This window comes from Arvicanthis niloticus, chromosome 30 (assembly GCF_011762505.2).
Source record: "Arvicanthis niloticus isolate mArvNil1 chromosome 30, mArvNil1.pat.X, whole genome shotgun sequence".
NCBI lineage: Eukaryota > Metazoa > Chordata > Mammalia > Rodentia > Muridae > Arvicanthis > Arvicanthis niloticus.
In genome coordinates, this window is record NC_133438.1 from 9,984,765 (window position 1) to 10,008,042 (window position 23,278).

The 23,278-nt window shown below is 37.5% G+C and overlaps 1 pseudogene; it reads right to left on the reverse strand.

Moving 5' to 3' along the window:
• Positions 1 to 3,211: 3,211 nt before the first annotated feature.
• LOC143440607 (vomeronasal type-1 receptor 4-like) lies at positions 3,212 to 4,147 on the reverse strand (annotated as a pseudogene).
• Between the last annotated feature and the right edge of the window lie 19,131 nt (positions 4,148 to 23,278).

The window sequence follows — 23,278 nt, forward strand, 5'->3', positions numbered from 1 at the left end:
ATATCCACTTATCAGTGAGTACATACCATGTGTGTTCTTTTGTGTCTGGGTTACCTCTCTCAGGATGTTATTCTCTATTTCCATCCATTTGCCTGCAAATTTCATTAAATCCTTTTGTTAAATAGCTGAGTAGTACTCCATTGTGTAAATGTATCACCTTTTCTGAATCCATTCTTCTATTGATGGACATCTGGGTTGTTTCCAGCTTCTGGCTATTATAAATAAGGCTGCTATAAACATAGTGTAACATGTGTTCTTGTTATAAGTAGGAGCATCTTTTAGGTATATGGCCAGTAGTGGTATAACTGTGTCTTCAGATAGAAGTATTTCCAATTTTCTGAGGAACCACCAGATTGATTTCCAAAGTGGTTTTTCCAGCTTTAGATTGCTCCAGTAGCACTTAGCACATGATACTTATAGAACATTGCCTATTAACCCTGGCCAGCAATGTTGAGCTCTTCCAGAGTTCTGTGGTGTTAACTTAGATTTTCCTATCATTTCCAATCTCCTAGTCACCTTTTCTAGTTACTCTTTCAACCTTGTGACTAGCAATGTGGTTAGAATCTCCACTTTATTGTGTCCTACAAAAGCAGGATACACCGCCTGTCAAACTCATGAAGAATAGCATAGATAGGAATATATCATTGGTTGTAAACCTTTAGTATGATTAATACTAAAAAACCATGTAAGAACAGTAAACAAATATGGGTAGCTTTTTAGGTTAATAAAAGAACAAAGTGAAGTCCCACCTTACATTATCACAAATAAATATTACCTATAATACAATAATTGCATATTATACTAGTTACAACCAGGCATGAGCATGGCCACCAATTCTTTTTAAGTCAGTCATAAACCTTACATAGTGCTATGTCCAAGTTGCAGGTAACCAAAGACCACGGAGGAACCAATTCCAATGTAAAACACATAAGGTTATTTTATTATGACCTCAGGAGCAAGGTATTTTAGACTCTCACAATTGAAGTGAGTCATAGTGAGAGCTTAGTGTCTAGAGTTTCAGGGTTTTTATTGTGGTTGCAGTAAGCAGGGGGAATTTCCATATGGGTCAGTAAGTTAATAGCTTTTGCATTTCTGGCATAATCTACAGGGACAGAACACAGGGTCAAAACCACCTGACAAACAGGATGGCTAAGTTATCTATTCTCTGCAGGATGTCTTAATATACATATACATATGCAAATGAATATACATATGCAAATGCATATACATATGCATATACATATACACCTTGACCCTGCTATTGTAGCATGAGTGGCTGTTGCTAAGGCGACATATTGCGGTGGCCGGGGATTGAGGCTGCTATAGGATACTTGCTCAGGAGGACTCTGATTTTCTTCTTGAAATTGGACTTTAGCCCCTGGTCTCTCACAAAATGGAGTTTCTTCAAAAATGAAGTTGCTTGGGCTTTACAATAGGAAGCAATTGCAAACCTTCAATTGGTGCAGCCTCCTATATGTCATCAAGAGTTCTGGCAGGAGTAACAAGCTGAGGTACTACTCCATGTATAGCACAGTTATGAGGAGTTCAAGGTGGCCAGGAGAGAATTTATTGATGAATGTCTACTAGGATAACTGAGATCCTGACTGCAGATTAGAAGAACAAGGCTCTTAGCTTGAAGATCTCTCAGCATAATACTTTATAACAATATTTAACAGTGTTCACTACTTCATCAAATTTTCTATAGAGAGTTGTTTCCTTGGAACTTATTTCTTTTTATGTATTCAATTTTTTCACACAATATGTGTGGGGATATTATCTCTTTGTCTCTGTTTTCCCTCCTATCTCTTATGATGTGTTACCTGCATTTGCTATATTCACAGACATCGGTATCCTCATCCCTATCTTCTTGACCATCTTGTTTTTTAGTCCATTTAAGGAACTGAGATCTAACTCATCTTCTTAACCACAAGAAACACTACTTCAGATTTCTTTGAACAAGTTAGTTATTTAGAGTACAACATTCTGTTCTATTCACCCTTATTTTGCTCCTATATGTCCCATATGAAAACCCAGCACTGTAATCATCTGTTAGATTTAACAAGAACATCCCAGATCTCTGTTTAGTAGTCGCCAGTCCTGCCTCTCAGTCTTCTCCTATATGCACTCTGTGAACAATGCTGTCTCCCTTAAATCATCAATCATTCTTTATCTATTCAAGCAACTTTTGAAATCCAATATCATTATTTGTATGACATGGGAAAGTAAGTAAATATATTTTGGTTTATTGTAAAAAAAAAAACAAACAAACAAAAAAAAAAAAAAAAAAAAAACAAAAAAACCCCAAACCTGTATTAGAGTTTGCATTAGAAAGACAAGTGGCTTTCCACAAATTTTTACATTTTTATCAATTTACTAAGAATTTCATAAAATGTATCTTCATCATATTCAACACCCCATCCAAATTCTTTCAGAACTATCCACACATCCCTACCTCAAGCCTTCAATTTCTTTTATTTTAAACTTATTAATTTCAATTTGTGTTGCCCAAGTACTCTTGGTTGTATTGCTGACCATGAATGTGCTCAGCCTACCTGTGTCCACACTTTTAAAGCAAACTAACTCTCTCTCCCAGCTCCTATCAAAGGTCATCAGTACTTCATTTAGTGCTAGGACTTCATGTCTTTCTCTTCCCTATCTCCTGTGCTAGGATATTATTTGATTTCAACTTTCACAGTTTATTGTGCATGCTGTCACAAATAACAATGAGTACATATGTGTACTGTAAAACCCTGGAGTCATAAGACATTAAGAAATCTAACAGGTACTGACTTTTAAGCTGTATCTATACTAGTTAGCTTTCTTCATGCTAGAAGGTGGTATGCTTTCTATTGGAGAAAAAGTGAATAGATATCATCCTGCCATGTACTCTATGAACTAAAAACTGAGTGGCCTGACAAGACAGGTCCATTTATGCAACAGTGGCACAAATATGGGAGAAATAACCAACCTCATTATTATATGCTTAAAGGAACACTCAATGAAATGGAATCTATAAATAGCACAGTGAGTATGGCTGACAACCTCTGGCTAAATAGTACATAGTCTATAAAGAAGAATATACTAATGTTAATCTGTGAAATGATCATAATACTAAGATTATCTCCCCTTTAATTATTACACTGATATTTTTGAAGGACACAATTGACTAAATCCTTAGATACTCTGAATTACTAATATTCTTATTAAAAGATTATAGTAATTTTATATTCCTCATCCAGGATAAACAGAATCTGGAAGCAATGATATCATGGCTAATGACAAAGGGGCCTAAAGTAGGAAAACACATAGAAATGATAGCTGTGATATTAAGTAGCCACCAACTAGGATTATGAGAAAAGGCAATGCAGCCTTGTAAGATGGAAGAGAGGGTATAAAAAGTGAGAAATGTGCACACCAGGACTAGAATGTTTTGGGTGGCTCTGGACTCAGGTGAGTTTCTGCGGGAAGCATGGCAACTGTGGATATGTTGAACCCGCTTCTTGTGTCCTTACAGTATGACAATCATGGAGCTGCTCGAAATAACCAGGACCAAAGAAAGTAAGACTTCTGGAAACACCCAAAATGCTATGTATAGTGATTCTACTATATTATCACAACCTGGAAAAGAGGAACAAAATTCAAATTTTCTTTTTTGTGTAATGTTTTTGGTCTTCCTCCTGATGGATGGGTACAAAGGGAAAATCATATTCACTATCATGTGTAGGACCCAGCAGAGGGAAATGAAGAAGCCCATGAGCCGTCGAATTTTGACTATGTGCTCCTTCCAACAGGAATTCCAGGGGCTGATGGTGATAGCCTGGAGGACACTCACGAGACAAGTGGTGTTGGTGGACATACTCCTGCCAAGTCTGAGAATATATAAAATAAGTTTGCATCCCATATCATTGAAGAACTGATTCCACTCAAAAGCTCCCGTTATCTGTAACATTCCTTTGGAAAAAATGATCAAAGAGTTGGCTGTGAACACATGTGTAAGAATCAAGTCTATAGTCTTTAATGTGCCTTCGTTGTAGTAAAGGAGTAGATAGTGGAAAAGATGAGAGAAGTTTCTCAGAATTCCAAGTGCACTCTGAAGTGAGAGCACTATTCCTATTGCCAAGTTCCTAGATTGTATTTTGTCATCCATCACTTTAATGCTTAAATCATCAAACAAACAAACAAGAACAAAAAAACATGTTTCAACTAAATGTTTTACTGAACATTTCTAAGCTTGAATATTTGTGTGAGAGTATCACTTGAACTCAAGATTGAAAAGCTGCAGTCTGCAGCATACCAAGACTGTTTCAGAACAAATAATTCTATCATCATTAATAAATGGGAAATACTTCTACTTGAAGACCCAGCTCTTCCACTCCTGGGCATATACGCAAGATGTTCCACCTTGTGGTAACAAGGACACATGATCTACAGTGTTCATAGAAGCTTTATTTGTAATAGCCAGAAACTAGAAATAGCCCAGATGTCCTTCAACCAAAAAATGGATACAGAAAATGTAGTTCATTTACAAAATGGAATACTCTTCAGATATTAAAAACAAGGACATTATAAATTTTACAGGCAAATGGATGAAACTAGAAAATAAATATCATCCTAGGTGAGGTAACACAGTCACCTCACAAAAGTTACTGTCACAAAAGAACATGCTTAGTATATACTCACTGATAAGTGGATATTATTTGTATAGTACAGGTTAACCATGATACATTCCAGAGACCCAAAGAAATTGAAAAAGGAGGGCCCAAGAAAAGATGCTTGAATCTCACTTAGAGGGGGAAATAAAACAGTCATAGGAGGGAGATGGAAGAAAGAATCTGGGGAGGGGATCAAGATCAGGCGTAGGAAGGGATAGGAAAGAGGGCCAGAGGAATAGGAGGAAAAATGGAAATCTGCACCTGCCTGGAGTTGGGAGGGGATTTGGGGGAAATCTCTAGGAAACCCCAGAAACCTGGGATGGGGGAGGATCCCAGGAGTCAATATAAGTGACTTTAGCTGAGATGCCTAACAGTGGGGAAAGAAAACCAGAAGAAGCCACTACCTAGGTTGGTGGTCCAGTCTCTGAGAGCTTCAAAGGCCCAGGTTAGTTGACTGTTGGTCATCCTGTGGAGTTCCTATTCACTTCAGAGCCAGCAATACTTTCACCTATTCTTCCATAAGAGTCCCTCAAGCTCCATCCACTGTTTGGCTATAGGTATCTGTATTTGTCTGGGTCAGATGCTGGGTGGAGCCTCTCAGAAGACAGTTGTGCTAGAGTTCTGTCTGCAAGCATATCAGTATCATGAATAATATCAGAGATTGGTGCTTGCTCATAGTCTCAAGTTGGGCCTGTTATTGGTTGGCCATTCTTTTAGCTTCTGCCTAATTGTTGACACTGCATTTCTTGTAGACAGGATATATTTTGGGTTGAAAATTTTGTGGGTAGGTTGGTATCCCTCTTGCTTTCCTGGGGTTCTTGCCTGGCTACAAGAGGTGGCCTCCTCAGGTTCCATTTCCTCAATGCTTTGAGTCATAGCAAGAGTCATCACCATTGATTTTTGCGTGTCTCCCTTATCCCTGGAGTCTGTCACATCCTGGAGATGCCATCTCTCTTGTCTTTCCCCACACCTGATTCTGAACCTATCCTCATTTCCTTCTCTGTGCCCTCTCCCACCCAGTTCCTTCCCTCCATGTACCTTTTTATGACTATTTTATTCCTCCTTCTAAGTGAAATTCAATCATCCTCCCTTGTGTCTTTTTTCTTGTTTTGCTTCTTTGAATCTCTGGAATGTCGCATCAATATCCTGTATTTCATGGCTAATATCCATTTATAAGCATGTCCTTTTGAGACTGGGTCACCTCACTCAAGATGATGTTCTTTTTCTAGGGCTTCCCTCCTGTTTCCTCCAAATACCTGATCATCTTCCTATTTCCCCCCTTCCCCTCCTTCTCACCCAGATTCTTTCCTCCCTCTGCCTCCCCATGGTTGCTTTCTTCTCCCTCCCATGTGGGATTGAAGCATCCTCACTTGGCCCCATCAGCTTGTTAAACTTCTAGTGTTCTAGGGATTGTATTCTAGGTACTCTGTCCTCTTTTTGGCTAATAGCCATTTATCAGTGAGTACATACCATGCATATCCTTTTGGGTCTGAGTTACCTCACTCAGGATGATATTTTCTAGTTCCATCTATTTGCCTGCAAAACTCATCATGATATTCTCAAGTTACCCGTGAATTTGTTTTTAATAGCTTTATAGTATTCCACTGTATATATGTACCACATTTTTTATCCATTCTTTAGTTGAGGGACATCTAGGTTATTTCCAGGGTTCTGGAAATATTATGGATAATGCTGCTATAAATATAGTTGAACAAGTATTACAAGTAGAATTTTCTAAGAAATCACCTCCATACATGTGTGTTGGAAGTGTAGGGCCACAGGTAATACAGAATGATGACTTTTATAGCAATGTAAATAAAAGATCAAAGTAGTCACAAAAATCAAATGCATCCAAATAAACACCAAGAAAAATATGAGTTCTTACATTATGAGTGCATTTATTCAAAGTACAACATAAGATGGCATTAATCAAGTTTCTTAAAAGTCAACAGGTATGAACCTATGTCTCCATATTCACACCACAACTGACAATACCACAAAGCTAAATTTTTGACTTAATATTATAAAATTATAGCAAATATAATTGTAAGTGTTTTATTTCTATTTTGTGAAATGGAGGATCAGATGGGATCTCCTCTAAATTTAAGCTGAAGCTACACTGGATCTTTCTACAATCCTACTATCTCAGCCTATGAATGTCTAGAGTTGCCACTATTATGACATCTTTAATTTTATAATACATGTATTTTCACAAAGATGAGTTTCATTTGTGAATGTTAGTGAGCTTTTGTATAATTTATCAAATAAATAAATAAATAAATAAATAAATAAAAACAACCAGAACTGATTAGCTGGATGTATTATTTGGAAATGATGGGCAATAAGTAAGATCTTTGTACAGGATGAAGTAAGAGCTGTAGAGTCAGTTCATAAACTTAGCTAAATATTCATGGATATTAATGCCATGTATACTGTGAACTCATTATAGTACTTATTTGAACAGGGTCCTGGAACTTTGTTACACTTTACAATATTGGGTCCTTTTTCAGATAACTAAATCATAAAAAAGGACATCTTCAGGATATACAGCATCTTACATAAAAAAATTAAAAAGAGTTTATGCATGGGAACTTTACTTAAAGTCTATGTACCTGTGATACTTGGCTTGCTGAGGTGTTTGGACACATGGTCAGAAGCGTGCTGCAGAAGAATCTGCCATAGGGAATCTGGGAGAATAGAAATACCAATTATAATCACAGAAAAACACTTAACACCTGAGAACTTCCACAGCATTGGATATACCTTGAAATCAGTGACTAGGAAGTAGAATGCAACCAATGTTAAAGGACTGAGCACAGGCACTAAACTTTCATTCAATGAACAGAAAGGCAAAACGATAGAGAGAATGCATTTGGAGTTTTCATATTTCCCAGTATCTAAGTCACTCCACCAGTTTCCCATAACTGCTATCTGTCTTCAGAGCCACAAGAATTTTAACAGGAGCACATAGTGTGGTCATATTTATTACAACAATCAAGTAATCTCACTAACAAGTATTTGTTTAAGGATTCGTTTTGTTAAGAGGCTTCCTAAAGTTTAGTTGAAAACTGCAAAGAAAAGTGACCATCATCACTGTATAGCCGAGTTCATTTGACATCTTCTATAATTTCTGTAAATGTTTGACTGAGAGAAGACTTTGTGGATGATTGCCTTAATTTAAAAGGTATTTTTGGTTGAAAGATTTGTGTATGGATTGGTGTCCTTATCCCTCCACAGGGGGTTCCTGCCTGTCTATAGAAAATGTCTTCTTTGGGTTCTGTAGCTATACTGCTATGCATCTTGACTAAGGTCACCGGAATTGATTCCTAGAAAGCCTCCCCCATACCAGGTATCCGGAACTTTGTAAGGATTTCCCCAACCCCATCCTGTCTAATAGCAATGTAGGAACAAAGAGCAAAGAGACCGAAGGAATGGCCAATCACTAACAGGTTTAACTTGAGACCCATCCTATGGGCAAGCAGTAATCCCTGACCCTATTAATGATACTCTGTTGTGCTTCCAGACAGAAGCCTATCCTAACTATTCTCTGAGAGGGTCTAACCAGTTGACTGAAACAGATGCAGAGACTCACAGCCAAACATTGAGTGGAGGTCAGGGATGCTTATGGAAGAATTTGGGTAAGGATTGAAGACTGTGAAGGGGATAATAACTCCACAGGAAAACCAACATAGTCAACTAAACTGGACCCCTGTGAGTTCTCAGAGATTGAGCCACCAACAAAAAAGCATACACAGGCTGGATCGAGGCCCGTGCAATATATGTAGCAGATGTGCAGCGTGGTCTTCATGTGGGTCACAGACAACTAGAGCTATAGTTGTCCGTAAACCTGTTGCCTGCCTGTGGAATATGTTTGAGAACAGGGCTGCCTTGTCTGGCCTCAGTTGCAAAGTATGCTCCTAATCTTGAAGACACTTGATGTACCAGATGGGGCGGGGGATACACAGGGGAGCCTATCCCCTTAAAGGAGAAGGGGAGGAGGGATGGAGGAAGGGACTCTGTGATAGAGCATCAGGATGGAGGGGGCAATAATTGAGATGTAAATAAATAAATAAATAAATAAACATATTTTTTGTGCAATTTGGGGACTTGAGAAATGAGAACATGACCTGGTTTCTTGTACAGACAGTACAGACATAATTATATATTCAATAGTGCTACATTTTGAAATGCTCAATTCATATTCATTTTTTCCATTGCATCCTAAATTAATATCATAATATAAACTATAGTGATCCTTATTCAATCTAAATCAACAGAAATTGCCTATGTCTAAGTTGAATTTTTTAACTGCAAGAAAAACAAATTTTATTTTTTGTGTTTAAATATTCCTATAATTTCATGGTAGAAAACATGGTTACATCTCTCAAATGAATACTTGAATATTATTAGTTTCATGATCCTTGTTCAAAATTCATGATCATCTATGAAACATAAAAACTAACATGTCAAATAACATTGGAAAATGTGTTTTGGTATACACTTTACAATTATTTATTTTACCTTTTGTAATTACAACATAATCACATAATTTTCTCTTCCCATTACTCCCTTCAAATCCTTGCTCACTTTTAAATTCCTAGCCCATTTCTTAATACTTGTTAATACACACACACAAATACACAGAAATAAAAATATATATGTATAAATGTATATATGTAACCACACAGGTATGTATGTATATATGTGTACATATACATATGTATATACATATATATATAATGCATATACATATATACATACAAATGTGTTTGTATATATTCTTTTTTTATTAGATATTTTATTTACACTTCAGATGCCATCCCCTTTCCCCATTCCCCCCCCCTTAGAAACCCCCTATCCCATACCCCCTTTTCCTTTTTGCATTTATATATTTTTTAAAAATAATGTTAATCATAGGCTTTATAAGTTTGGAATTGTCCAATCAGAGGTGTAACCCACTGACCAACCTAGATATAACAACTATCTTTGACTGGTGGAGATACATGAATATCTGCCTCCCTGTCTCCCCCCTCTTTCTCTCTTTCATCACCTAGCTTCTCCTCTCCTTCTTCTTCTCCTCTTCTTACTCCTTTTCTTCCTCTCAGTACTCCTCCTACCTTAGCTCCTCCTACACATCACCCTTCCTGTTAAAATGAAACTTTTCTCTCAAAATACAATTAGAGCATAATTATGCCAATTTGTACCAGTGAGGTACAGGATAGTCCTAATACTCAGTCCATCCTTTTGTTGACTAACCAGTTCCTCTGTCATCTATTCTAACTAAAACATTTAGTTCTGAACCTGGCTTTAGGATGAATGTCAGCTGATGACCATCCACTCAAATCTTTTCTCTTAAGGTAAATAGCTATAAGTTTTCAACTCCATCAGAAATCCAGAATGACTGAGTTAACTATAATTGTGGGAAGCACAAAGCATAGCTTCTAAAACTTAGCCAATTTATAGATACCTCTGAACACCTGGACACTCGCTCTACTTCAAAACGTTGGAGCATCTGTTCTTCTGCCTTCTGGCCCGGGATCATCTGACAGACCCTAGTGCTGCAGAATTATTAAGGGCTGATTACTCTGTCTAGGCAGATATAATCAGTCGACTATTTTGCAAGTGTGTCCTTTTCTAGACAGTAATTTGTCTGTAGAAGGAAAGTGGCAATTCTTGCCTAGTGGCTGTCTCACCACAACTGGAGTAACTCCAAGGATGCTCAATTTTGTCTTAGAATTCAATATAGGAAGGTGTCCGGAGCAGACAGGTCTCTAATGAAAATGAACATTAATACTGAAATGTTTGTCATGTCAATTCTAAGGATTTCTGATGTTTTGAAAACCAACTATCCATGTAAGGTAATCTGGACTGTTTCCTGTTAACTCCACTCAGCTATTTCTAAATAAAACATAGAGAACACCCTTATAATAAACTCCAAGTCATGAATTTGTCATAGTTCCTTAGCTCACAGGCTGACCATCTCAAATCAGTTTAAAAAGTTAAAGAAGGACTGGGTCTAAGCTTTGTATTCCTAAATGTGTTATACTGGTACAATGCCTATGAGAGTAACAATATTCATCTCACTCTTATATCACTAAGAAGGTCATGCCAATGAAAACCTTAAAATTTGTAATCAAAGTAAATTGGTGCCATTTAAGAATTTATATCTTCATCTTGATATTAATTATACAGATTTCTACTAATAGGTTATGGCTATGCAATTAACCCCTAGCTAATCCTCTCTATTCCCACAAAACCACTACATTTCCCCCTCTCTATTCCCACAAAACCACTACTTTTCCTGTATATATTCTTACATACATAATGTAATATATACAATCTATATAATGCTACCTGTGTGTATGATTTTAGGGTTATTCATTTGGTACATAAAATCATAACAAATTGAGATTTAAAGTTGTGGAGCCCAGGGATAACTGGTACACAAAAAATTGAATGCTTGCACATAAGGTTTACAGGTCATTTATGAAAAAGTGGAAGAAAAAGTGTAAGAGCTAGAAAATATGGGAGTTTATGATGACCCTGTCTCTGCTAGGAATGGTAAAATATATATTCATAAAGTCTCTCGAACTGCCTAAGCATGAGCTAAATAAGAATGGTAGATAATAACATGATAATATCATATGCTTTAGCTCTAACCACTGGATAGGCAGACATAGGATGTTATTTTGTGATCACTGACTGGTGTACTTTGAATTCTAGGCAAGTGAAAGACATTGTTCCTAAAAGAAGCAAGACTTGTATAAAGAAGGTCAACTGAGTTTGTTTTTTGAATCAACAAGCACAATTGAATGAGATCACTCCTGAACTCATAGTGCAATTGAACACAAACACACATACACAAACACATACAAAAGAAATTAGATTATTAGCTTGGAGTTAAAGGCTTGTATTTATTCTCGTAATCTATCCATTGTATAAAATTAATCAAAATATGTGCTGCGAACATAGTTTAATGGTCACATCTTGGCCTGGCATGCCCAGAGTTATAGGTGCCAACATCAGTCATGAAAACTGGTAAACCTATTATAAATTTTAAGGGACATCTGAATACCACCAACCAAGGGGAAATGACAGATAAACATTCTTCCTAGATGAACATTGTACAAAACTCACCTTAACAATGTCATTTTCCCTTCAACATGTACATTTCTGAGTTCATGATGGAAAGCAGCCTCTTCAGTTATCACACCACTGATATATAGGAGCAGTATAGGTTTTGTCCAGGACATACATGCAATTCTGCACAAAAATATGTTTTTTTTTACTATAAAGGCAGGTTCAGATTATAGTTTCTATTCAATATTACATGAACATAATTTCCTTTTAATCTTTATTAATCAGGTGAAGCTTATTCCCCAGCACCAGATTATCATATTGAAAAAAATAGTCTAGAATTCACATAAACCATGGGGACCTAGAAATGTGAATGGCACAATTACTATGTCCCCAAAACATCTTTTAGGTCAAATTCAATGTATCACTGGGATGATTCACCATTAGCAAGCATCAGACAAGATTTTATCACACCATGTTGGGGACACCATAGATTAGCACCAGATTTGAGACAAGTTCTCTTTAGCAAATCTGCTTGTAGCCCAGAAAGTTATCTATTTTGTTAACTGAAATTTGTCTGCATGTGTTTCCATCCCAGAGTTCCTTCTCCAGACTTGAGCACTTGCCAGACCTCCTCCCTTTTTTGGCCTTTCACAGACTCAGTATAAACTTCATACCTCAATTCTTTCTTCAGCAGAATCTTCAGCTCCTGTGTGCAGATTCTAGCATGACAGCCAGCACTGTGGTAGAGAGGGGAATATCAGCCTTGAGATAAAGATTCATAGCTCTGTGACTTCATCTCTCTCAGAACTGTAATCTTTATCTCACCTGCAATGACAATGACAACACTTGCATTGAGATTCAATAACTTTTCTGAGACTTGTTCCTGGTGATAATCACCAAAGCTCATTTATTGTTTCTTGTGAGTGTCTCAAAAGAAAAAGTGTTTGGAGATCCTCCTAGGATTTCAGGATCATGGAAGGCTGACAGGGACAGAAGTTGCCAGGAACATCAGGATTTGATGTGTGAGAGTGTACATAAAGAAGCCTGTGTGTCTCATTGGGCTTCAGTTTTTTTCTGTGTTCTACTGCATAAAGTAAACTAGTAAAATTCAGATTCCACAGCTGTCCTATTTTAGAACAGTCATCAAAGCAAAGTCACTCACGAATTCAGGGATAGATAATAATGTTTCATTAAGAAGATAACACAAAATCATAATCTGTACCAGAAACTGCTACTTTCATTCTACAAGTAGATGAAAAAAACTATAAATTAAGGCATTTAACCATGCCAGAAAATGTTACAGATATCAATGTCAAGAAGCCTGAACATAATTGTATTCTAATAAAATTGTCCATATATAACTATGCCACATAAAATATGTTACCAATATCCATAAAATATCACATAACATAGCTGTTTTTTTCTTTTTCTTTGTTTCTGTTTGTTCATTTGTGTTCGTTTTGGACACTTTGTAATGTTTACTATTTTTGATGCACACAAGTAAAGAGTACAGTGTCATAAAATGATGAACGTGTAATGAGAGCCATATATATATATATATATATATATATATATATATATATATATATGTGTGTGTGTGTGTGTGTGTGTGTGTGTGTGTGTGTGTGTGTGTGTGTGTATACACACATATCCCCTAAATCTGTTCCATGCATGCTCCTTGGTTGGTGGTTTGACACTTGAAACTCCATGGATCTAGGTTAGCTGATTCTGTAGGGTATTTTTTGTGATGTCTGTAACCTTTTTGGTTGCTTCAATTCTTTCTCCCTTCTTTCACGAGATTCCCCAAGTTCCATCTAATGTTTGGCTGTGGGTCTCTGTATCTGTGCTTATCAGCTGCTGAGTGAAGCCTCTAAGAGGACAGTTATGCTAGGCTCCTTTCTGCAAGTGTCTCAGAATATTATTAATAGTTTCAGGTGCTGGCTCTCTCCCATGGGATAGTTCTCCAGTTGGGCCAGTCATTGGTTGGGCATTTGCTCAATTTCTGCTCCATCTTTATTCCTGTACATCTTGTAGACAGGAAAAAAATTTTGGGTCTGGAGGCTTTGTAGTTAGGTTGATGTTCCCACTCCTCTATTGGGAGTCTTACCTGGTTATAGGAAGTGACCACTTCAGGTTCCATATCCCCTGTTGCTAGGAGTCTTATGTAGGTTCACCCTCATAGATTCCTGGAAGATTCCTTTGTACTAAGTTTCTGGCTTTTCCCAGAGATGCCTCCCATCAATTTCAGTTCTTTCTTTCAGTTTTCTTTCCTCCCATCCTTCCCATACTTGATCACTCCTGTTTCCCTCCTCAGTCCCTCTCTCAGACACTTCCCTCTCTTCATCCACCTTCAATGTCTGAGTTATCTTCCCTTCTGAGTGAAATTCAAGTGTCCTCTCTTGGATTGTCCTTATTACTTAGATTCCTGGAGTCTGTGGTCTGTAGCATGGTTATCCAGTATTTTATGGCTAATTTCTACTTATAAGTGATTACACACCATGAGTGTCTTTCTGGGTCTCACCCCACTCAGGATGATATCTTCTAGTTCCATTCATTTGCTTGCAAATTTCATGATGTCCTTGTTTTTAATAGATCAGTAACATTCTACTGTGAAATTGTAGCACATTTTCTTTATCCTTTCGTTGGTTGAAGGACATCTTCAACCAGATGTTTTCTCATGGAAAGATGATTTCTAATTTTTGGATATTACAAATAAAGGTGCTCTGAAGACACTTGAACAGGTATACTTTGTGGTATGGTGCAACATCTTTTGGGTGTATGCCTAGAAGTAACATAGCCTTGTCTTGAGGTACAACTATACCCGGTTTTCTGGGAAACCACTAAACTCATTTCCAAAGTGGTTCTAAAAGTTTTTACTCCCACCAGCAATAAAAGAGTATTTCCCTTGATCCACATCGTTGCCAGAATATACTGTCTCTTACATTTTTAATTTTAGCCATTCTGAAGTGCATAAAACAAAGTCTCAAAGATTTTTGATTTGCATTTCTGGTTAAGAATTTTGAGCATTTCTTTAGGTGCTTCTCAGCTATTCACAATTCCTTTGCTGAGAATTCTGTTTAGCTCTGTACCTCATTTTCAGTTAGGTTAGTTGGTTTGTTGGTGTATAATTTCCTGAGTTCTTTATATATTTTGGCTGCTAGTCCTCTGTTGGATGTATGATTATTTAAGATTTTTCCTATTCTGTAGGCTGCCACTTAGTCCTATTGCCCACATCCTTTGCCTTCTAGAAGCTTTTAAGTTTCATGAGGTCTCATTTATTTTTATTTTATTTTTAAAATTATTATTCACTTCACATCTCAATATCAGCCCCCCTCTCCTCTCAGTACCCCCTCACACAGATCCTCCCCAATTCTTCCCTCTGCTTCTCCTCTGAGAAGGGGGAGACTCACTCTAGCCATCATCCCCAAACACCACACCCCACTATCTGGGCCGCACCATGGCACATTAAGTCACTGCAGGACTAGGAGCATCGTCTCTCACTGAGGCCATATAAGGTGGCATACTAATGGGAACAAGAGCCACAGGCAGGCAGGCAGGCAGGCAGGCAGGCAGGCAGGCAGGGAGGCAACAGACTCAGTGACAGCTCTGCTCCAGTTGTTTGGAGACCAGCATGAAGACCAAACTGCTCATCAACTACATATCTGCAGGGAGCCTCGTTCCAGCCCATGACCACTGTCATGTTAGTGGCTCCGAAGGGTCCAGATTACTTGACTCTGTTGGTCTTCCTGTGGTGACCCTGTCTTCTCCGTATCCCCCAATCCTTCCCACAACTCTTTCATAAGACTTACCTAGCTCCATCTAATGTTTTGCTGTTGGTCTTTTCATCTCTTTCCTTGGCTTCTGGGTTGAGTCTTGTAGAGAACCATTATGCTGGGCTCCCGTCTGTAAGCCTAAGAGAGTATAATTAATAGACCATGGATTGGTTCTTGATCGCTTAATGGGACTCAATTTGGACCAGTCATTGGATGGCCATTCCCTCCTTCTCTGATCTATCTTTGTCCTGCATATTTTATGGGTAGAACACATTTTGGGTAGAAGCTTTAGTGGGTGATTTGCTGTTCTTATTCCTCTACTAGGAGTCTTTTCTGGCTAGAGGAAGTTGCCATTTCAGGATCCATATCCTTAGGAATTTCAGCTGGAGTTGCCCCATGGAAACCCTGAGGTCTCCTCCCACCCAAAGTCTATGGCATACCCTAGATATTGCACTCCCCTGCACCACAGCCTGTTTGTATTCTCTCTCCCTTGCTTTTTCTACACCTTATGCCCTCATCCCAACGTCACTTTCCAACCTATCTGGTCTCCCACAGAGTTCCTTTCCTCCATCAACCTAAGATATCCATTTTTTCCACTACTGACACTCAATAATCCTCCCTTGAGCCCTCCTTGTTATTTGACTTCTTTGGGAATTATATTGAATAGATACAGAAGAGTAAACAGGCTTATCGTCTCTCTGAATTTAGTGGAATTGTTTTAACTTTCTCTCCATTTAATTGGGTGTTGTACATTGGCTTGCTTTATCTTGCCTTTATTGTGCCTTGTATCCCTGATCTCTCCAAAACATTAAACAAGAAGTGTGTTTGAGTCTGTCAAAGGCCTTTTCAGTATCTATTGAGATGATCCTGTGGTTTTCTCCTTTCTGTTTGTTTTTATGGTGGATTACATTGATGGATTTTTGTATGTTGGACCATTCCTGGATCCTTGGAATGAAGCCTAAATAGGATGATCCACCTTGATTATAGTGGATGATGCTTTCGATGTGTTCTTGGATTCAGTTTGTGAGTATTTTATTGAGTATTTTTCCATTGATGTTAATAAGAAAAATTGGTCTGAAATTTTCTTTCTTTATTGAGTCTTTGTGTTATTTAGGTGTCAGAGTGACTGTGGGCACAAAGAATGAGTTTGGCTATGTTCCTTCTTTTTCTATTTTGTGGAAAGATTATAGGGGCTTTAAGATAAATGAGTTTTCTGTGCAACTTTGTCTCTTTTCATCCTTTGATTTAATGTTGTTAGACTCTTACCTTCTGTCCTACAGCACTGAGCTTTGACAAACATAACAGACTTTTGTCAATAGTAGGTATTATATCATCATTATATCCAGGGTGCAATAAACATTATATAGACACAATAAGAAAATCGATTCTGTCTCAAAATACTTTGCTAATATGCTTTCTATTGAAGCCAAAGAATGCTTTTTAGGATTATTTTTTTTTTTATTCCATCACTTCAACCCCAGCCTGCAAAAGCATGAGAAAATTCACTTCAGTTGTAACCTTCTAATGACACAGCTTTCAGTTGTTCCATCAGAGTGCAAGAGCTGCTTTGAGCTTTTCTATGTTGTAGATGTCTTTATATTGTCTGTGTGAAAAGAGATTACCACCCCTTGTAATTCTTCCTGAAGTTTACATCAACAAAAATTGGTAGCTATTATACAAATTGTGATTGGTTCTCATATATAGCCCATGTATAAGGGTTATTACTGGTATATCATATTCAGGCATATTACTGACAGAATTAGGATTTGTATGTACCAGGATATGTCTCTTAATGGTAGATGAACAGGTGGGTCACCATGTTTTCTTGGATTTATCTGAAGGCCCGCACTTTTATGTAGGATGAGGCTCTATCTCTCATGCTTTACTATTATTGGAAATAAAAGTCGTTTTGAAATATATTGTTTTTGCTCATACATTTCTTTTCCATTGGATAGGTAAGGCGAAGTGAGTTGCCAGGAAACAAAAAATCTAGGTCATTCATCCAAATTAGCAGCAGCAAGAATGGAAGAGCTACTGTGTGCATCTACATAGCTAAAGTTCTAAAGGAGAATAAAAGGTGAAAAACCAAGGTTACAGTAATATAACACTGAGACACTTCAAAGATTTGCCAGGGATTAATACCTAGTTTCTACCCAATGAAACACTGCCCTGTCTCATAACCAGCTACCTCATTGTGCTTCTTGTCTGAAGTTGCTGAAAACTCCAAAAATGTGGTATAAACTTTCTAAGATGAGTTCAAAACAAGAGTCAGAGGAGAGGATATTAAAGCCCTACACTGTACCCACAAAGAAATAAGGACTGTTGAAAATGACACTATTTTAGAAAGATGAAAAAGGAGAACATGAAAATAACAGGTTATGTGTAACACAGTGAACACGAATAAGTTTGAAGGGGCCAGGATATATTTCAAGGACTATTGAGCCATACATCAGAGCTCAGTACTTAGAGTTCAGGCATTGATGTCATGAAAAAATTGATAGGTCTGATCATTGTGCACTGTAGAATTATATGACATTGTGTCAGGCATACAATTGGCAAAGGCCAAAGTATTTCAACTGAAGACACAGGGCAAGAAGAAAGCAACTATCATAGTAATGGATTTGGCTGTGTGGAGTGGCCTACAAAAAGATTCATCACAGAAAGATGATGGGTCAGAGTATGTATCATAGATTAGAACAAGGTTTATGTCAGGGATGATGAGTATATCTGAATTTCTAATGACAGATATTGTGAAATGGAGGACTGGACAGGTTGCTTTGGTCACAACACCTGACTTAAGATCATGAATCATTTGCCAAATCTGGTGCATATGTGTATCGGATAGAGTCATCATCAAGGATTAGTGATGTGAGATCAAGGAGAAGCTTTGGAGCCCCTCACTTAACCACTTGCTCTCCAAAGATCGAGTACTAAATGTTGATATCTCAAGGATTTTATCAGATTTGTTGTTTAGGTTTGCTATGAACAAATTAGCTTGCTGATGAAAACACCTAATGGATATAATGCTATATAATTTATTGTTACATAAGTCAGGCTGAGGCTATGAAACGTTTATAAATTCTTCACCATCACGTGGTCAGTTATGTTTTTACATCCAAGAGATTAGACTGTCCAGCTGAATGAGAGCCACATAAACACAGCCCTTACTCAATTGTGCCTGAGCTTTTGGAGACAATAACATCCACAGTTGAACAAGCCTATGCACACAGGATACTTACAGACCCATAGTTATCCTCAGTGTCTATTTTTATTCCTGTCTTTTAAGAAGCTCATCTGAAACCCATTAATAACTCATTGTAATGATGGACTTCTGAAAGATATAGTGCCATCCTATTTCTTTGACCTCAGAGTATAAAAGTGACTCAATGGCCACCTGGGTGTTGATACTTTATGACCACAGCTCATTCTGCCTGAAACAGGGTTATTGACATGTGGCCCCATATATCTTGAAGTAAAGACTCAGTAGCAGGTTCCCAAGACACTCATTCATGCTTTGTGGTTACCTCTTTCCAGAAGGACCTTTCATATTGCATAAGGCCATTCTCTATTCAGTGATTTTCACACCTCAGACCATTGGTCAACATGGAAGTCAGTCAGATTTGAAATGGTTTGAAATCTATTTTCAAGAAGTCTTAGTAATAAAATTTACACAAAAATGTTTTTATTCAAAGATATATTTTATCATAATTTCCCCTCATGTCTGACTTAGAGTTTTCCTTCTTGTAATTCTGTACATAGTACACAATGTTTCATCTGAAGTCCAAGTCATTGGTGTTTTTCTCTTATTTTGGGTGAAATGATACAATTGTAAAAAACTTCAGTGAATGCAAACTTACAATATAGGCCAAGATAAACATGCTGATGAAATCTTCTGGCATCTATGAATGTGGAGTTTCCCATGACTGAGCCTCCAACCTCTGGCCCTTTCCACATACTAACTTTCCTCATCAAGTTATATCATAAAATGCCTTATTGTTCTCCAATGTCCTCTCTTCCGAGAATTCTGAATGTCTCCAAGGATTCTGTGTCATGTTAGCTGAAGACATTGCTGGTGACATGGTAACATTATCTTCAACTTTGTGTGTCTATAGGTGCCTTAGTGAACTTCTACCATGATTATAAAGTACTTCTTTACTTCTAGTGTTTTTTATTTCTTATTTTTTTAAACACAGTACATCCAGGGAGATGTGAGTACATGTTTAATGTTTCTTGATTGGGAACGAATGACATATCAAAGGAAGGGTGCCACTTAAAGCAAACTTGGTAAACCAAGTAATTTTGTTGGGATTCCTTAAGGAAATATTGACAAGGGGTTACTTACATGGATTCAAAGACATAAGCATCCCTACAGCCTATCACATTCTGCGACTAGATTCCACACCATAAACATAACCTAATGTTAACACTTTGATAAATGAAAATAGTATTACTACAATGACTCTTATTGACTTATTACCAAAACCACAGTTCACAGTATATCTTAATTCTTCTTAGATGAGTTTATTTAAAGTAGATGGTAACTAACACAGAAACCTTCACCAATTGATGAATGATGAGAGAGAAAAAAATACCAGCGAATGCTGAGATACAAATGAGACATAATATATTAAATGCACTATTTAAGGCTTATTGAACTTCTATGAAGTGTGACTGGAAAGATAAGAGGCAGAGATAGTTGATGACATCAAGGAAACATTGTTTTCTAGAAATTACTGGGTGTATGCATATGCCAGTGTGACCACTTAATGAAGACATATGCAAGTCCAAGACTGAAACAATCCCAAAGTAAATGGAGAAAAGTGGGAAAAGCCAGAAATCTAGCAGAGGAGCTATTAGTGTTTGATAGTTCTTGTGGAGGGAGTGTCAGTTTGTTTACTGTAGTGACCCCTGATAGGTGGACACAAGAACAGTTCCTATTACTTGTATTCTGCTGCTCTTGGAATTGTTCATGCTGAAGATTTCTTTATTCTACCAACATGTTGCTGTGCTGTGTATTTCCATGCAAGTTGTTTTCAATGAGTTAGTTCATTGGTAGATCATGCCTATTAGGACAAGAAATTTTAACTCACAAAATATAAGTAATTTTGTAAAATCTTGCTTCATCTTTCTTTGGCTTATTTTTAATCAAGATGCCTTTCCTATAATAAGCTTGAATGATAAGTACAATTGTCTGTTTCCAAATTATTCTAGTGAATTATTGAGTCTCTGTAATTTTTATATGTAAATTTTTGTAGCAATTGGATTGTGGTCAGGCTTCTTGCCAGCTGTTTATGTATTTCAATTCTAGTTAATTTGCAATATCTTGTACAAAAAAGGCAATAATTTTCAGTGCAGATTATGATGTCATGTTTTCCTCTTACTGATATTTCAATAGCTATCCCTGAATTTCTGCCTGACTCTTTGTTCTATCTTAGTGTTCTAAAGGGAAACAGTCATGATTTTTGAAAATTAATTGTTTACATTATACAGATGAACCAAGAAAACACTAGAGTCCAATGAGACACAAAAGTTTCTTTGAAAGACTCTCAAACATCGATGACTTATGTACCCAGTGCTGTCTCATTGTGCAATCCTTCAGCGATCATGGAATCCCAAGAGGCTCTCCAAACATTTTCTCTTTTGAGACAGTGCAGGTAAAATAGATTCCCATTCTGAAGAAGATGAAGCCGTAAAGCTATGAACCCTTATCTGTGTTTCTCTCTCTGTTTCTCTTACAGTGCTGATAGTCATGACAGGAGCTGCACACTGAGCTGAAGGTTCTGCTGAGGAATAGAGTGAAGTATGTGATTTGTACTGAATCTCTCTCTTTTTTGTTAATCATTTTATTCATTTACATTTCAAATGATATTTCCTTTCTTGGTTTCCCCTCTGCAAACCTCCATCTCATACCCCTTCCCTTTGCCTCTACGAGGATGATCTTCTACCCACTCACCCTCTCCTGCTTCACAGCTCCAGTATCCCCCTATGCGTGGGCATCAAGTCTTCATAGGACCAAGAGCTGAGTCTATTAAGCAGAGAAAATAAGCAAGGTCTGGTAAGTGCTCATGTCTGGAGAAGAGATTCTGGGATGGAAACACAAGCAGACAAGTTTCAGATAAGGATGAAGAAAAACTTTTTGGCTATAAGCAGATTTGCTAAAGAGAAGAGTATCCCTGACCTGGTACTGATCCATGAAGTTCCAAATATTGTGAGATAAAATCTTGTATGATGCTGACTATTAGTCAATTTTCAAATATATGGAATCTGACTTCAAAGCTGCTTAGGGATTATAGTAATTATGTAATTTCTGTTTCCATTTTCCATATTTTATATGAATCCTACAGAAAATGTAAATAAAATAATAAATATTGGGATTAAAAACTTCAATTGCTTGACAAATATTAAAATAAAATTATAGTCATTTAATTTTGGAAAAGAATTCTAGAATCTAAACTAGTTTCTATAGTAAAAACATGTTTATATAGAGACTTACCTGTATGTCTGGGGCAAGACCTCAGAGTCAGTTATGTTCTGCTGCTTTCTATCTTGAAATTGTGGATATAGGCTGACGGGCAGATGATATTGTCATGGGGAGTTTTGTACAATGTTCATTTAGGATGAACATTGTGTGGTTTCCCTTTGTTTAGTGATATCCAACAGTCTCTAATATCTTAATATTAGGTTTCCTAGCTTTCATGCTTGGTATTGTTTATACATGTAAATTTAGGTCCTCAATCTTTCCATCAACTCTTCCTTCTAATGTTTGGCTCTGGGTACCTGCACCTGTCTCCACTGGTTGCAGAGACTCTCAGAGAACAGTTATGCTAGGCTCCTATCTTCAAGTATAAGTAGTATAATTAATAGTGTCAGGGATTGTTTCTTGCCTACAGGATGGGACTCAAGTTGGGCTAATCATTGGTTGACCATTCTCTCAGTCTCTCCTCCATCTTTGTTCCTGCACATCTTGGAGGCAGGATACATTTTGGAATGAAGTGTTTTGGTTGTGTTGGTGTCCTTATCCCTCCACCAGGAGCCCTGTCTGGCTACAAGTGGTGGCTTCTTCAGAGTCCATATCTCCCACCACTAGGAGTCTCCGCTAGAGTTACCTCCATAGACTTCTTGAACCTACCCCCTTCCAGGTATCTGACATGTCCTAGAGACTTCCCTGCCAATGATTTCTGCTCTTTCCCCACCATCCCTACACATGATCCCCCCTGCCCTGTTCCCATCTCCATCAATTGCCTCTTTCAGTTCTGTCCTTCTCTCCACTTCTGATACCTGTTTTACTTACCCTTATGAGGCAGACTAAAACATCATTCCTTGGACCCTACTTGTTATTTGACTTCTTTGGATCTGTGGTTTGTAGCATGGTTATCCTGTACTTCATGGCTAATATCCACTTATAAGTGAGTACACATCATGCATGTCCTTTTGGGTTTGGGTTACCTCACGTATGATGATATTTTCTAGTTCCATCTATTTGCCTGCAAATGTCATGATGTTCTTGTTTTAACGGTCAAGTAGTATTCCATTGTGTAAATGAACCACAGTGTGCTCCATTCTTAAACATTGGTTGCATTCTACTTCCAAATCACTGATTTTATGGTGTCTCCAATCTTGTGGCAGCTCTTAGGATGGAATATCTTTTAGTAACTATGATTTTGTTTCTGTCTTCACAGATATTCCATGGAAGATTCTTCTGAAGCAACATCCTGAGAATGTTTCCAGTGACCTCAGTGAGCCAAGTACCCCAGGTATGTAGAATTTAAGAAG